General features: G+C 38.7%; 1 long non-coding RNA gene across 1 annotated transcript; it reads right to left on the minus strand.

The window, feature by feature from the left end:
- Positions 1–15,746: 15,746 nt before the first annotated feature.
- On the minus strand, positions 15,747–17,015 carry LOC125475658. The gene is made up of 2 exons (XR_007257017.1): positions 16,590–17,015; positions 15,747–16,489 (listed from the first exon to the last, which is right to left on the minus strand). It is a non-coding gene; the product is annotated as an uncharacterized LOC125475658 (long non-coding RNA).
- Positions 17,016–17,570: the final 555 nt, after the last annotated feature.

The following is a 17,570-nucleotide window of genomic DNA, read 5'->3' on the forward strand; positions in this document are numbered from 1 at the left end:
ATGCACCTGTGCCAAAGAATCAACAATATCAATAGCAAAACAAGAATGGTCCTCAATTGGATGTTTAATGGTTTCAGAAAGATTAAAATGAATAATGTCCCCATCAAACTCCATGGTCAATGTTCCCGTATACACATCAATCTTTGTTTTTGCTGTTTTCATGAAGGGACGGCCTAGCAAGATTGGCAATGATGGAGCATGGCTTGAATCCTCCATGTCTAAAACATAGAAATCTGCGGGGAAAATAAGGTGATTGACCTGCACTAAAACATCCTCAAGGACTCCCTTGGGATAAGCGTTAGAACGATCGGCCAATTGAATTATAACGCCATCTTGTTTTAACTCACCAAGGTTCATTGATGCATAAATGGAATAAGGCATGACATTTATGGATGCACCTAAATCAAGCATGGCATGTTCAAAACGATTATGTCCAATCAAACAAGGAATCGTGAAACTACCGGGGTCTTTGCACTTGGTAGGTAGTTTACGTTCCAAAACAGCGGACACATTCTCGCTTACCTTCACTACCTCTTTGTTTGCCCTTCTTCTCTTTGTATTGCATAGGTCCTTGAGGAATTTAGCATACTTTGGAACCTGTTTGATTGCATCGAGAAGCGGTATGTTCACTTGCACCTTCCGGAACGTTTCAAGAATGTCCTTCTCGCTTTCTTCCTTTTTTTCTTGCATGAACCTGCGAGGAAAAGGTACATTGGGCAGATTAGGACGTGAAGTACATGAATTTGAACTTAAATTACCTGATTTGGCCGAGTTAGGGTGATTGGAGGCCTGCGGCATTTGGTTTTTCACTCTTTCCGTGGGTGAGCTAGACACTTCCTTAGGTTGTGTCGTCTCTTCATCTACTTCCTGGGCAGATTTGGAATTGTTTGGCTCGTTCCCAACTTCTTTTCCACCCCTTAGGGTGATGGCCTTGGCGGATTCGAATCCGCCCTTTGGATTGACTGTGGTTGAGCTAGGAAGCTTTCCTTTATCTCTAATCTGTCCAAGGAACTCAGAAATCTGCCCTATTTGTTTCTTCATATCCATCATCTCCTTCTCGTTATTTTCTATCCGGTTGTTTTGATTTTGCAACCCCTGCGAAATAGAGGTTAGTAATTGCATAGCTTGATTACTTTCCAAGGACGTACCTGAATGAGATGATGTCGAAGGTTGTTGGGGTGCATACGGCTTGGAATAAAAACCAGGCGGGTTTGGCCTAAATCCTCCTTGTTGGGCAGTTTGTTGTGGCTCCCTCTATCCGGCATTGTAAATGTTCGAGTATGGGTTGTTGTGATTTTGTCCTTGGAACCCAATTGCATTGGCAGATTCCCACCCACCATTCTCGATTAGTTGAGGGCACTTGTCGGATGGATGCCCTTGAATTGAGCACACGCCACAAACTTGGTGTTCTTGTGCTTTTGGACCAATCACAACCTGAGAAACAAGAGAAGTAAGATTAGCAAGTTGTGATTGAATTTCAGAAATAGCACTCACCTCATTTACACTTTGTTGCCGTGGGGCTTCCCTTTGGCCCACTCCTTCATATTGTTGAGCGTTGAGCGCTCGGTTGGCTATGAGAATCTTGGCATCCCTTGGTGTTTTGTCCACCAATGCTCCTCCCGCTGAGGCATCAAGCATTTGACGTTCGATAGGAAGGAGGCCCTCATAGAAATATTGAAGGAGAAGTTCCTCCTTCATTTGATGTTGAGGACATGAAGCTACAAGGCCCTTGAAGCGCTCATGATAAGCCGGGAATGTCTCCCCATGATTCTGTTGAATACCACTAATTTTCTTCCGTAGGAGAATCACTCTCGAAGTAGGGAAGAATTTCTCCAAGAAAGCACGCTTCATACTCTCCCACGAAGTCACAGTTCCTGGGGCTAGTTCGTAGAGCCAATCTTTGGCCTTGTCCATAAGTGAAAATGGAAAGGCCTTCATCTTCAATATACTCCCATCCACAGTGACGGGGGTCATGCTCGAACAAACCACCTCGAACTCCTTCAAGTGTTTGTTGGGGTCTTCCATAGACAAGCCATGGAACTTCGGAATATGGTGTAACAAACTGGATTTGAGTTCAAACACCTCAGTCGTCCCCTCTGCAGCCGTGGGGTATTGGATACAAAGAGGCAATGCATTATCCAAACCCGAGGCCGAAAGCTCCTTGATGGTTCTATTATCTGCTGCCATGGCTTGTTCTTCTTCAAAAATTTGATCAGTGGGCTTTTCTTCTACACCTACTTCGTCCTCTTCAAGCCCAGGTTGTGGTGGAGGTTGTGGTGGCTCTTGTTGACTCCTCGTTCTCCTCAAAGTGCGTTCAAAATCACCGTCAAAGTCGGAGATGTTCTCTATAATAGGCCGAGAGCTACGAGTCATACACAGTACCAGAAAAACAAGAAAACAAACAAACTAAGAATCTGAAATAAGAATTCACGAAAAACAAAAAAAATAAAAATAAAAATAAAGACAAGGGACTAGCAAAGTTGCTAATCCCCTGCAACGGCGCCAAAATTTGATGCGAGAATTATACGCGCACAAATTAAACCCTCTTTTTATCAATTGTAGTAAGTATGTAAGTAGGGATCGTTCTAGACCGGGGATTAGGAGGGCTTGCTAAAACCTTCTAAATTGACTTAAGGACGTAAAAACAATATAAAACACTAAACTAGACTCAAAGAATGCAAAACTAAAATTTAAAACATTAAGACAAACCAAAAGACTCAAAACTAATTTTGGACGAATTTAAGATTATGGCTTGATTCAAAATACTTTAAAACGTAAACTAAACAGATTCTAAGCACTAAAGAACAAGAAAGTAAAAAGGGGGGGGGGGAAGTTTTGATTTGACGAAAATTGAAATAACAAAACAAATTAATAAAGTAAGCGGAATGTAAATATGAATTTGTGATGGAATGAATGGAATGAAGGCTAGCTAAGGGGTTCTTCTCCACACATGTTATACTTGCATACAAGATTGACTCTCAGTTGGTCTTTCGATAAATTATGAAACTCAACACTCCGGATTAATTAGGTCCGCTTAAATTAACCTTCGAGTTTTCCTTAAGTTAATGAATTGGATGGGTTTGCGCAACGCAATTCACAACATTCTCCAAAAGTCCTTTACGTGAATAGCACAATAAAGATACAATCAAAGATCATTAAGCATTATGAAAACTTTAAGTGTTGACGAGGCATTCGTTACTATGATGAGCATGAAACTCGTGCCAAGAATTCATTTAACGCGATTGTTTATAAGCAACCTCCACTACTTGTGAATATAAGTTCATAACGATTAGGTGAAAATCACTTATATTCTAGCGTCTTATGTATGCATGAAAATTAAGCGCGCATTCTTAATAAACATTCATAAATAAGTTATCAATCAAACGGTTAAACAAATTGAATCCACAACTTATGAAATTCCAACAAAAGTTAATCAATTCATATTGCAAATATAAACATAGTTTCGAATCACCCCTAGCTAAAGGGGGTTTAGTTCCTCATAACTTTGAAATCAAAGAAACACCTAAACATTCCAACAACTCAAAACTTGAATTGTATGAACGTTTAAGCACTCTTCTCTTCCATTTCATATACATACAAAAAATAAGAGAATTAAAATGAAACTTTGAAATCAAAGAAACACCTAAACATTCCAACAACTCAAACTTGAATTGTATGAACGTTTAGGCACTCTTCTCTTCCTCGTTGTTGTAGCACAAGGGTTAAGGATGGTTTGTGTGATGGTATGAAGTGTTTTGGAGGGATGGGAAGTGGTTGGATAGTGGCTGCAATGGAGGAGAAAAACTGCACAGAAATGGAAGGATTTGCACGGCAAAGGCTTGGGAAATGGTGTGTTTGTGGTGTGTTTGTGTATGAAATGAGGAATGGCTTGAATGATGAGAATGCAAGGGCTTTTATAGGAGAATGAAGGTGTAAATGGCTGTTTGTTTAAGCATGCAAGTGGCTAATTAATGATGAACAAACAGCTAAGAAAGCATATGCAAGCTGGAATTGCATGTGAAGGTGTTGGAATGTCAATGTGTGCCACGGCAAAGGAGTGGAATTTGTGTTATTTTCTGTCTACATGATGAAAGGTTAATGAGTAATGCATGTAGGTGGCTGCAATGATGAATAATGAGTGGTGGAAATAAAAGGGAAAGCTCGAAAGGGATTGGGATACACGGCACAAGGGTGAATGGTGATGTTTTGTGTGTGATTGGTTGTTGTTTTGCATGTGAAGTGTGTGTGAATGTATGTGGGTTAAATGATTAAAGGGGGTGGAAGATGGATGAATGATGGATTGAATAATGAGGCTCTAGGGTGGAATAAATGATGATGCATGAGATGGAATGATGAATGAATGGAATGAAATGTGTATGCACGGTTTTGGTATGGAGAAAGGGGTGAATGTGCATGTGGGAGATGGAATGGGATGTATGTGAATTATGTTGGGAAAGCTATGAATGTGCATGGCACAAAGGTGTGGATGATTTATGAATGCATGTGGGTGAATGATTTGTGGTGCAATGATGAAGCATGAATAAAGAATGCATGTAGGGTTAGCTAGGAAAGTGGGAATGTGGTTGAATGATTAAAGGGACATGCATGTGGCTTGTTTGATTGCTTGGTGAGATGATGCACGGCACAAAGGGGTGAATGGTGTGTGTAATTGCATGTGTGTGTGAGTGGTGGTAGTGGGGTGAATTATAATGAATGCATATGGAATAAAGATGGAGAAGGTGGTGTAATGATGCATGCTTGTAGTTTAGGGTGTTGAATATGGATTTGCATGGCTTTTGAATTGATTGTGGGCTTTGGAATTGGAAGGAAATGCATGGCAAAGGGCTTGGTTTAAGAGAGAATGGGCTAGGCCCTTTGTTTTATGTCCAAAGTGAATACAAGGCCTTCAAATTCGTCCAACATTTTGGCTCCAATCATATGCTATCCATTCCAAGCCCAATTTTGCTCCAAAATGCTCCAAAATGCATCTTTTTTCTTCCTTAAGCCCTTAGAACCTGAAAACACACAAAAGAAGCATAAAGGACTAAAATAACTAGAGAAACATAACGTAAATGCACGAGAACAAGCCATTTAAGTCGCATGAATATGCTCCTATCATTCCTCAAGGTCACTCATTTCTTCTACAATATGCCTTGGTGTGGAGACTTAGAGGTTCTCAATTTTGGGAACTTGGAGAAACCTTTTCATCCATCCAACTCCATGGATCTAAGATGCAAGGAATAAAGGCCCTCTCTTTGGGTGATTAGCCTTTGCTTATGCAAAGAGGAATCTACAAAGGTATTGATTTCTCAACTCACTTTGTTTTGAGTTGAGTCTTGGTTCACCTATCTACTAGGCTTTGAAGTTCATGGGTTAAGTTTTGTTTTTGAGTGCATATAAACATGATTCCGCCTTTTAATTGTTAATTGCATGTTGTTGATGTTGCTCAAATGAACTTGTTTTTCACAAATCTTCCTTCAAGATCCAGAAAATTAATTGGATTATCCCAATCTATGTACATAGATAAGGTGCTAAGTGGGTTTCAAATGGAACAATCTAAGAAAGGTCTTCTTCCTATGAGACATGGAATTCACATTTCCAAATCCATGGGACCAAAAACTCCTGAGGAGATACAGCAGATGAGTAGGATTTTGATGTGATAAAAACTGATACACAAATTAAACCCTCTTTATGTAGTTGTAGTATGTCTAAGTAGGGATCGTTCTAGGCCGGGGATTCGGAGGGACTACTAATCTACTTAAATGAGACTCAATTACACTAAACTAGACTTTAATGACTTAAAACAAACTAGAATGACTCAAAATAGCACAAAACAAGCAAATTGACTTAAAACAGAAACTAAAGATTATTTTGGACGAATTCTAACTTAACTTTGACTCAAAACACTAAAAGAAACAAATTAAAACGAGTTCTAACTAAGTAAACATGAAATAATAAAAGGGGGGGGATTGGTTTTGACGAAATTAAAGTAAAAACAAACAGATTTAAAGACTCTAAACAATTTGAACGAAATTGGGTGTTTAAATGGGTGAATGGCTAGCTAGAGGGTTTATCTCCACACATGACACATATGCATATAAATCGATTTCTAGTTATTATTCCTATAAACCATGAATGACAACGCCCTAGATTAACTGTGAACGACACTAATTAACCTTTAGATTTCCTTAGGTCATTGAATTGGATGGATAACGCATCGGCAACCAAATTATTCTTCAATAGTTCCCTACATGAACAGCATAAGAGAGATACATTCAAAGATCATTAAGCTTTGTGAGAATCATGAGCATTGACAAGGCATTCGTAACTATGAAATGCATGATACCCTTGCCATGGATTTACTTAACACAATCATAACTAGTGACTTCCACTACTTATATTCATAACGATTAGGTGAAATTCCCTTATATTTTAGTATCAAATTCATGTATGCAAACTAAGTAAGCCTCCTTAATCAACATAAAAGAACAAGTTATCAATCAAACAGATAAGTAAATCGCATTCATGTTTTATGAAACAATAACTGGATGTAATCAATTCATATCACACATATGTTCATGGCTTTGAATCCACCTCTAGCTAAAACGAGTTTAGTTCCTCATGTTCGCACTTAAACAAAGATAATTTAAATTAAGCATTGAAAACAAAAGATATAATACACCTAAGAACGTTCCAGCAATCCAAGTTTGAATGACAAGCATGGCTCCAAGTGTCTCATCTCCTTTCTCCTTGCAAGGTTGCGGCACTAGAGAGATTTATGTGTATGATGAATGCATCGTGTGAATTGTGGTGAGAGATGTGTCATGAATGAATGTTGCTGCACTATGTATTTATAGGGAGAAGGGAGGGCATGGCAAAGGCTGAGAAAGAGGGGAATTAGGACTCCAAATCAACTAGGAAAAAGGACACTCTCAATTAGATTCTAGGGAGGAAATGGAATGGTCCTTGCAGCAGATTCTAGAACTTCTAGAAGGGGTACATGCGGAATACTTTTAGGGATAAGGCTTCAAGAAACCTGATCTTTAGGTATCCGAATGTCATTTAGACGTTCTCCTTGCAGCTGGAATTAAGGTAGCAAAAGATTAGGATAGGATAAGATAAGATAAGGTTGGATAAGGTTTGGATAAGATAAGGTAATTTGGATAATATTTCCTTCTTCTTAGCTGATTCCTTATCTTCAATGTCTAGAATTAATTCTTCCAGATGTTAATTACATTCCTAGCCTCTCTTGAACTTCAAATTCGTCCATCCACCGTGCTCCATGCATTTGCTATCCATTTCAAGCCCAAAACTGCTCTAAAATGCTCCAAATTGCACTTTATTGCCAACTTTGTCATTTGAATCAGAAAACACAAGAAAATAGTCTAAAACACTCTAATAAGTAGAAATTAGCTATGTAAATGCAAAAAATCAAGCTAACTAAGTAGCATAAATTTGCTCCTATCAGATTCCTTATGCTTCCCCCATAGGAAGTCTCATGTATGTCATGATATGCACAAGGCTTGATATCGCATATGCTGTGAGCATTACTAGTCGATATTAATCTAACCCAGGATCAGAACACTAGGCAGCTGTCAAGACCGTCCTTAAGTACTTAAGAAGAACTAAGGACATGTTCCTCATTTATGGAAGAGGAATAGAGTTGCAAGTGGAAGCCTATACAGACGCAGATTTCCAATCTGACGTCGACGATAGAAGTTCCAACTCCATATATGTATTCACTCTGAATGTTGGGGCTGTTAGCTAGAAAAGCAAGAAACAAGATGTAATTACTGATTCCACAATGGAGTCAGAATATGTTGCTGCAGTTGAAGCTGGCAAAGAAGCGTTCTGGATGAAGAAGTTCATTACTAAACTTGGAGTGGTTCCAACCATTACATCACCAGTAACTTTGTACTGTGATAATAATGGGGTGATAACTCAAGCCAAAGAACCAAGGGCTCATCAAAAGAACAAGCATTTTGATAGATGCTTTAATATCATTAGAAGATATGTTGCCGAGGGGAAAGTCAACATCCTCAAGGTTGCCTCAGCCAATAATGTAGCAGATCCACTGACGAAGCCAATGTCTTTAATCCAACTTAACCGCCATATGGAAAAGATGGGTATTAGATACATGGGAAAGTGGCTTTGAGTGCAAGTGGGAGATTGTTGGAAGTATGCCCACAAAGCCACTTATTTGATGTAATAGCTTTTGGAATACTTATTGTGTTAAACTATTATATGTTTAATAAAGGGCAAAGCTTATTGTTAATCGTTATTTATTGTATTATGTGTTTAAGAAATAAGGGAATCTAAGGAATGTATTTAATCTAAGAGAGAAAAGATATAAGTAAGTTAGATTAATGAGACCTTTCTCTTATGTTCATTCCTAAAACGTTCCTAGCCATAGTATTACCAATTGGGCATTAACAATCCGCCAAGATTAGTATGTGTTATGTTAACTCAAGCGTGAGTATGACTAGTCTCAAGTCATTTAGAGTTGGACACTGAAACAAACACATATGTGCTCAAAAGGTAATCGAGTACACTGAACAACGATCAAAAGAGAGTTCGAATGTACATGTCATGTAAGAACTCATAAGTTGCAATATGCAAAGTAGTCCTTTGACCTGAGGCATCATAAATGTCTAATGGTTAGGTCCTTGATCTTTGATCATGTCAAAGGCATTCCATCAAGAGTGTCCACGACATTGTTGGGGTCAAGCTATCTAGTCATGTAGGCATATGAATGCATAACAAGGGATCTCTAACCTTCCACGGTAGAGGGAGAATACTCTGAGATATGATTCAGGAGTCTTTGGCCAAAGCATATGAATATGACTTAGGAAATTTGTTCTAAATCATATTCAAATGAATCATATAGAGAAGTATCACATTGGATAGTAGACATGAAACAAACTATCACTCAAACAATATGATTAAGAGTACTGTATTAGAGAATGACCGTATTGCATTGTAATTGTAATTGTATAGGTTCTCCAATCACTTCTACTTAGCTTGGGTAGCCATGACATACTACTAGGTGTCACTCATGGTTTGTGGAATCCCTGACGATTAGCAAACACTAATCTTTATCAAAGAGAGAATTGAAATGTAGTTTCAATTCTCAAACGATCATTAAGAGTAACAATTGCCCACTGCCTCATTAATTGGAACCTAATGGATCATACACTGAGTAAGGATGAAAGTGAAGAAATATAAATGAGATGGATAAGCAATTAAATAGTTTAATTGAGAATGGTCAAGGTTAATTAATTAGTTAATTAATCTTACGAAAGATTCGTATTGGGCTTTTAAGTTGGTTTTGGGTTTTGGGGCCTAAAAGGGGTTTTTTTGGTCTTCAAGGCTCATTGAGTTTAGGTTGTATGACAACTAAAACTAAATAGAAATTAGCCTAATAACTAAGTCAAAACCGGCCATAGGGTGAGTGAATGCAAACTTGGCTTAATTGTAAGTTTGCCACTCACATGTGAGGAGGTATAAAGGCAACTTTATAGACATTCTCTCACTAGGGTTTTCTTGAGGAAAAGATGAGAAACACTTTCTCTCTTTTTCTCTATAGAGGCCGGCCACTTAGGGAGACTTTCACTAGCATCAAAAGTCTCTCTAAGTCATCCATCTTCTCTTCACACTACATCTTTGGTGTGGAGACTTAGAGGTACCAAACCTTTGGTGGTTTTAGAGTTCATTTCCTCACATCCAATTGAGCAAAGGAGATTCAAAAGGAAGAAAAATCACAAGTAAGATTCAAGGAGCTAGGAGGTGACTTGAAGGCCCTCTACTTGGGTGAATCCCTTGTGTAAACAAAGATGAGCTTCAAGGGTAATGAATCTCAAAAAGCTTTCTTCTCTTTAATGTTGTTAAAGAGTCTTGTGTTTCACCATTCACTAGGCTTTGAAAGTCATGGGTTTTAGAATTGTTTTTGAATGCATGCCTACTTTAAAGTGTTAATAGTTTGCCTATTCATATGTTCTCACATGTTCTTAGCTAGGACAAATTTTTTCCTTCATATTTATACCGTCGAGAGTATTTCCATAACAATGTTTTGCCAGAAAGTCGTCGTTGATGCGAAAGCTCTGCTACTAAAACCTATAGGGGCGAAAAACAAGGGTGAGTGAGCCTAGAACTAAAACTTTGTAAAACCTTTTTGATAACGTAATAACCCCTCGCCGTAAAAGAAGTATAGTTTCTAAATATACATACTACGTATAGTATGAAAATACTTACCGTAACCTACAATATCACAAGAATGCCCTACGTCCCGATATTACGTAAATAAACACATAACAATAGATATCACATAATCTCGCATTAACAAACATATCATATCAAGTGCTCATTGACATATGCTGACACACGAGTCCATACAGAGATATTCTAACATCAATAGGATTGGGTGTAATAATGATTTATGCTCTAGTACTACAATCACGTGAAGATTGGCACTATGCGCATCACATATGACTTCTAATTGCCTATAGCAATCTAGGACAAGACTGTCACTTACAATGGATCCAAAGTGAGAGTACCGTGCGATGTGAACATACATATGAAGATTTGCCCTGGTCTGGGCGAGTACTAGTCTAGCAACAATGAGCATATCGCGTAAATAAAATCATACAACAGTAAATCAATAATATACGTTGACATAATACTATTCACTACTGTAAATATAAATAAGGTATCCCACCATAATATGCATACATGTGCATCCTGTGGGATTCGTAATAATCTCACAATTTTAAGCATTGCAACAATTCTTATAACGTCAATTTAATTATGGCATCACTTAGAAAATTCATTATTAATCTACGTATGGAACCTCAAATAATATATATACTATATAAAAGAAAAGACCCACTCACAAACTCTTGCGAAGTCGTAGCTGTTCGAACTGGTAAATATTGATCGCCAATGTTAATCATACCTAAGCATAATAAAGACCCATTAGTAAAACTCAATTAAAACATTTGAAATCGACATCAGATTCAAAATCAGCGCGTCGAAATACGCTACGAAGGGTCCCGGACGAATTTTGTAAAAAGTCAACGGTCAACCCTAAAAAAAGTCAACCGAGACACCGAGCTGGTCAACTATGTTTAAACTTCAGAATTTCACTAAATGGATGTCAAAAATGAACTTAAGACGTCGAAATTAGCCTATGAGGGTTTTCGATAAAATTACGAAAAAGTCAACACAAGGAATATTCCAAAGAATATTTCAGTGAATATTCTGTTGGAAATGTGCCCTAAAACCAATCATATGATGATACTTTACGGACATTTCAAACTAATGTAGTTTAAATGTAAAGGGAAAACATTATTGTTTGAGCCGTCTCATATAAATGTTATGTGCTTAAACGATAAGTCCAAGGAATATGTGATTGGAAGAATGCGATCTAAAGAAGTTAGATTCATGAGACCATTCTTTCGTAGACACATCCTAAACGTTCCTGATCATAGGATTGCCAATTAGGCATTGACAGTCCGTTAAGATCAGTACGTGCTATGTCTTCTCTCAGGGAGAGTGACTAGTCTCGAGTCATTGGTGTGTGTGACATCAAGACAAGTACGTAGGTGCTCAATAGAGAATGAGTTCACTGAACACGATCAACGAAGAGTTCTCATATTCATGTCACATGAGAACTCATGGTTGGGATAATGCAAATTGGTCTTTTGACCTGAGGCATCACAGTTGTCTTGTGGTTAGGTCCTTAATCTTTGATTATGTCAAAGTCACTCCATCAGGAGGGTGTCCACGGCATCGTTGGGGTTAAGCCACTTAGCCATGGAGGCAAGTGAATGCGCAACAAGGGATCTCTAACCTTCAAACTGTTTGAGGGAGAATACTCTATGATATGATTAAGAATCTTTGGCCAAAGTATGAATGAGATTTAGGAATGTGTTCCAAATCACATTCAAGGTAATCATATAAGCACAAGACTCACATTGGATAGTAGACATGAATAAACTATCAAACCAAACAATGTGGTCAAGAGTATTGTATTAGAGAAAGACCGTATTGCATTTGTAATCCTAAAACTGAATAGGTTCTCCACCTCTTCTGATTAGCTTGGGTAACCATGACATGCTGCTAGGCGTCAATCATGGTTTGTGGAAGCCCTCAAAGTGTATTATCACTAACGGGAGAATTGAAAGTAAGTTCCAATTCACAATCGATTAGAAAGAGTTTTAATCGCCCACTGCCTCGCTAAAAGGAACCTAATGGATCGTTCACCGAGTAAGGTAGAGTTTTAAGAAACAACGGAGATTAGTAAGAATAATTAAATGGTTTAATTATTTATCTAAGGCTAGGATTAATTAATATGTTAATTAATCAAACGAATAAGTTTGTTAAAGACCTTGGGTTAGTTTTGGGCCGCAAGGCCCAATGGGATTTGAATGTCAAGCCCATTAACTCAAGTTGTATGACAACTTGAATAAACAAAGGGCTTGAAAGCCCAATAAACCCTATAGGCCGGCCATGTTAGAAGAATAGGGCTTTTGGTCCATTAGGTCACTTATTTGAAAGGAATATATAAAGGACTTTATAGCCTAAAATTCATTAAGGGTTGTTTTTGGGGAAAGGATGAGAACACAAGCTCTCCTTTCTCTCTAAAATTTCGGCCACCTTGGAGGGATCATCTAGCAATCAAACTCCTCCAAGGTCACTCATTTCTTCTTCATTATGCCTTGGTGATGAATCATTAGAGGTTCTCAATTTTGGGAACTTTGGAGAAACCTTTTTTTTTGTTCTTTTATCCATCCAAATCCATAGATCTAAGATGCAAGGAATGAAGGCCCTCTCTTTGGGTGATTAGCCTTTGTTTAAATACAAAGAGGAATCCACAAAGGTATATATTTCAACTCACTTTGTTTTGAGTTGATTATTGGTTCACCATTTTACTAGGCTTTGAACATTCATGGGTAATGTTTTGTTTTTAAGTGCATGCTAGCATGATTCCGCCTTTAATTTGTTAATTGCATGCTAATGATGTTGCTTAAATGAACATGTCATCTTCCAAAATAATCCTTCATATTCCTACAATATTTTGGGCATATATAGGAACTGGGCCGAGCTAAAACATTGGACCAATTGTTTGGGCTGGGTTTGGGCCAAGTTTAGGCTTAGGCTCTTTCTTTTCTTTTTTTTGTTATTAAATCGGGTTGGGTCGACTCATTGGGCTTGCGAGTTGCATCCACCAGACCTAGTGAAGGAGAACACTAGAATTTTGGCCGGGAAACTTCTCCGGCTCTGTTTAAGCTCAATTCTTAACCAAAATTAATGTTCTACCTATGAAAATGAAGCTTGGAGTGAGGAGAACAGATTCATACCAAAAAGAGGCCGAGTTATGGCCAAAGTTGGTCGAAAAACAGCTCAAAAGTTGTCTATTCTCGCCAGAAAAACTGGGGAGAGTTTCCTCTGAATTGTTCTGCACCAAAACTTTGACATTTCTCTCAAATAAGTCTAGAATCGCAAAACAAATCAGTGATCCAAGATGATTGACATTAATTTTCAGGTTTACCTTAGTCGAAATCATCATGTCCTCACTGGAATCCTCTCGGATTCAAATGGAGCTCAGCATCCTAGCCATTAGCACAGAGATAGAATGTGCGAGAGATACAAATGTGGGGGAGAGAGAGAGAGTCGAAGTGTTGGTTTAGTGGATCTCATTGAAGACGACAGGGATTTGGTGGAAGTTGGCCTCGGCGCTGGTGATTACAAAGGGAGGTGTGAGAGAGAGATGTGGGAGGAGATAGAGAAAAAAGCGCCAAGGGAGAGGGAGAGAGATGAAGTGAGGGAGAGTGAACACATGACAGAGAGTTAGTGGTGTGTTTATGGCGAGTGGGCCCCATGGGCTGAAAATATTAATAAATTAATACAATAATAAATATATAAAATATAAAATAGTAATGTTTACAAAAGTATTTTTTAGATTTGTAGTTTTGTAAAACCTCCCTCATAAATTTGATTTCGTTCCCTCTTGCGCCTACACTTTTTATTGTTGAGTACTTCGAGAATATGGTAAAACAGTAGTTCGTACACGTCATGAAACGACAGTCAACGAAAGTCAACGACCTCACCTCTAAGGGCATTTTCATCAATTCACTTTTTTAAAATTTATAAAATTGTAAAATAGGGATGGGTTGTTACAACTCGGGCTCTCCAATAGCCCTCTTACCTCTAACGACCATCTCACCTTTAGTAGTTTTATGCATCCACCACTTCATCTTCAGCAGCTTCGGCTTCAGCATCCTCATCCTCGAGTGCTCCATCTACAGCAACTAAGAAATCAAACTCAAGCAGTTTCTTCCCTCTTGGCATACATCATATAGCAGCAGCAGAATGAGCAAACTTTGACGACTCTTTGGCAGTCGAATCCACTTTCTTAAGTGACAAATTTTGTCCCCATTTCTCATAGTGGTGAGCTTTTTAGAAGCTAATCCAGACTTAGCCACAAATGAACACTTCACTCTATCACCAGACCCACATGCTGGAAACAGCTCAATAATAAGCTTTCCAAAAGTTGGAGAACTCCTACGAGCAATAGTAGAAGTCCTAGAATTGTTCTCCACAAAAGTCCAGCAATCATGTCAATATACTAGCAAGGCCCTGCGTTTCTCTCGTGGCCCAAGTTGCGCTGACCTCTACTTCACGTCTCCTAGCCACGTAGACTTTTGCTTGTGAATCGTAGTCTTGCCAATCAGTCCTGGGGTCCTAGCCATAAGCAATTAGGCAGCAACAAAAGTAGTTGTAGTATAACCTAGTAGCAGGCCCAACCCATGCTGGTACTAACATCTCCTCCAAGCATGCCGAGGCTAGGGCTCCTGTGTCAGGCCCACAACCAAAGCAACCCGACTTCCTTGCGCTATGCCTTATCTATCACCACATGCTAAGCTAAGCCTAACGCACCATCCAAGCCTAGCATGTTAGGCCGGGCCAACATGCTATCTCTAGCGAGTAACCTAGCAGGGCAAGCCTAATGTCTCATCTCTCTGCCCAGTAAGGCCTTGCACCGTCCTGCCACACTCTCCAACTGCGCCAGCAATTCACCTCGGCTTTAGCCCAACTGCCCCATGGTAGCGGCGTGAAGAAAGAGGAAAAAAGAATTTTTTTGTTTTTCTTCTTACCTTGGAGGCGCAACAACGACAATGATCGACCTTCCACGGGGCAAGCAAAGAAGAAAACTAGGGGAGAGGGTACAATTTCCTCTAGTTTTCTCTCCTTCTTGTTTGGAAGAAAATTGTTCTCTAGGTTTATTTAATCCTCCACTTAAGGTAAAATTAAATAAATTCCATAGGCAGTTGGACTTCTTCTCTCATAAGGCTTGTACTACAAGTCAAAGCTCATAATCCAATGCAGTCGAATAACTCAACTTTGGCAGGCTTACTTAACTTGGCTTCTACACATCCCGCACCTCCTACGTGCAGCACAGCAAGTGTGGGGCCATTTGTGTAGCGAAAAATAATACAATCATGTTGCTGACACGGGGACTTTTACCCATAAGTGACTAGAATGACCTTATTAAATTGGTGAGGCCCACATTTAATCCACATGTGGTTCAACACTCTTGCAGACCTAAGTAGATGACTAGAACCTTATCAAGCTATCCTATTCATGGTGAGAAGAAAGGTCAAAGGTACTAAAGATATGATTAATTGCTAAATCTTTTCTTTATGTTTTTCTAATTGAAGACCAACTCAATCAATTAAGAAATCACAATCACATCCAATAAAAGATATTCAATTTCATACATTATTTATCATTCCATTGCAATTTCATACATCTGTTAGTCAAATCGTCAATTTGACAGTTAAGTGATGATGTGGCAAATAATTAAATATTAAAAAAATAAAGAAAAACGAAAAGAAGACTTCATATTCCAGGCTCCTTTTCCCCAACATCTCGGCCGACGCCCACAACAAATCCTCCAACTCAAACTGCTTCCTCTGTAAAAAAAATACCAGCTTGCTTCTGTTGGTCGCATTGGTCCCGCCGATGTCCTTGCCACCCCCCGGCTTCGCGTACACCTGCTTCTAAACTTATCGCCTGAAATTACATTAACCCATCTCGGAAAATTAGTCATTTCTGACACATAATCGTCCATACTCGAGAGAATTGTTAGAATTAGACCCTCTGCCACACCTTCCATCTGAATTGAAAGCTAATACCAAATCCTAGCAAAGTTTTCAACAAGAACAGAAGCAAAACCCGACCAGGGCCTGGTAAAAAAGCTTATCCATAACCTGGTATGTAAAGCTTGAAGCAGTAGAAACTCCACCATCCCCATCACTCGCTGTTTTCGATTGATAACCCAGCAATACCCCAAAAGTTACAGCTTGTGTGACTGTAACAACAAACTCCGAAAGCTTACCGCACCTAGCGATTTCCGATAATTGCTTCAAACTATTCAAAATTTTATCAGAATCGGACTTAAGAAAGTCCTTCGAATGCTTAGAGAAAACTGCAATTGACTCAACAGTGTTAGAAACTACGTTAGGCACAGAAATTGAAGCCCCTAAAAGCTTTCAAATTCTCTTTCTGTTTTGAGAGAAACTACACACCAGCTTGTTTTTGTCGGTCGTATTCGGCCCGTCGTTGTCCCCGCCACACCACCCCAGCCTCCCCGCGCCGCTGTTTGCATACGAGGGAGTTAACGAGACTAGCGCAGCATGCCCAAGCTCACCCACATCTCCCTCGTCTCTTGTAATTCCATTATCGGACCTCGATTCGCGCCCATGTTCTTGATTCCACGATCAACGGCGTCGCCGAGGTAGATCCCCATCTCAGCGATTTGAGCACAATATTTAACACATCCCAGTCTCACATCGAAGGTTGGCTTTATTTATAGTGGTGTAGAATGTGGACTTTGTCAAAGTTGAACAAAAACAGTCGTGTCCGTGGAATTCGTAATATCCCCAATTATCAGCACAAATAAGTTATTGACGGAATATTCGCACCCAACAGCCGGAGCGGCCGAGCCAGGAGGATTTGAGCTTAACCCATTCGTGTTATATTTTCGTGACATACCTAATATTTTAATGGATCACGTTGTATAACATCTGTCAAAGTAAAAGAATAATATGACCCTATCCGAAATAGACCCGTTAATATTATCAAGTAATATGATATGATTTCTTCCTGTTAAAGAAAATATATTTTAAACTAATAAATAATGAAAATGAAAAATATAATTTGACCAAAAGAAAATTAGAAAAGCATAATACTAAATTAGTATATGAATACTACATTGTCACATAAATATTATTTCAAAACATAGAAAAATATATGTCTTTCAAATATTATATACTCTAAAATAAGAGCCTAATGATAAAACACCAGTACATTACAATAAGTTACAAAATGTTCAAGGATATGCAAAATGAATGGAGTCGTGTTTCAAGGTTGAGGAACCTTGCACGTGTATATTTGTTTTCACATTTTTTCAAACTTGTACATTAATGAATTATGCATTTTATTTATTTTGAACTCCTTTAAAAATCTTGTTTATAAGGGTTTGTATGGTTTCAAAAATTCAAACGACG

This window comes from the organism of the source record quoted next, unplaced genomic scaffold (genome assembly GCF_019419815.1).
Source record: "Pyrus x bretschneideri cultivar Hongxiangsu unplaced genomic scaffold, Pyrus_bretschneideri_v1 Contig155, whole genome shotgun sequence".
In the NCBI taxonomy this organism is placed as follows: domain Eukaryota; kingdom Viridiplantae; phylum Streptophyta; class Magnoliopsida; order Rosales; family Rosaceae; genus Pyrus; species Pyrus x bretschneideri.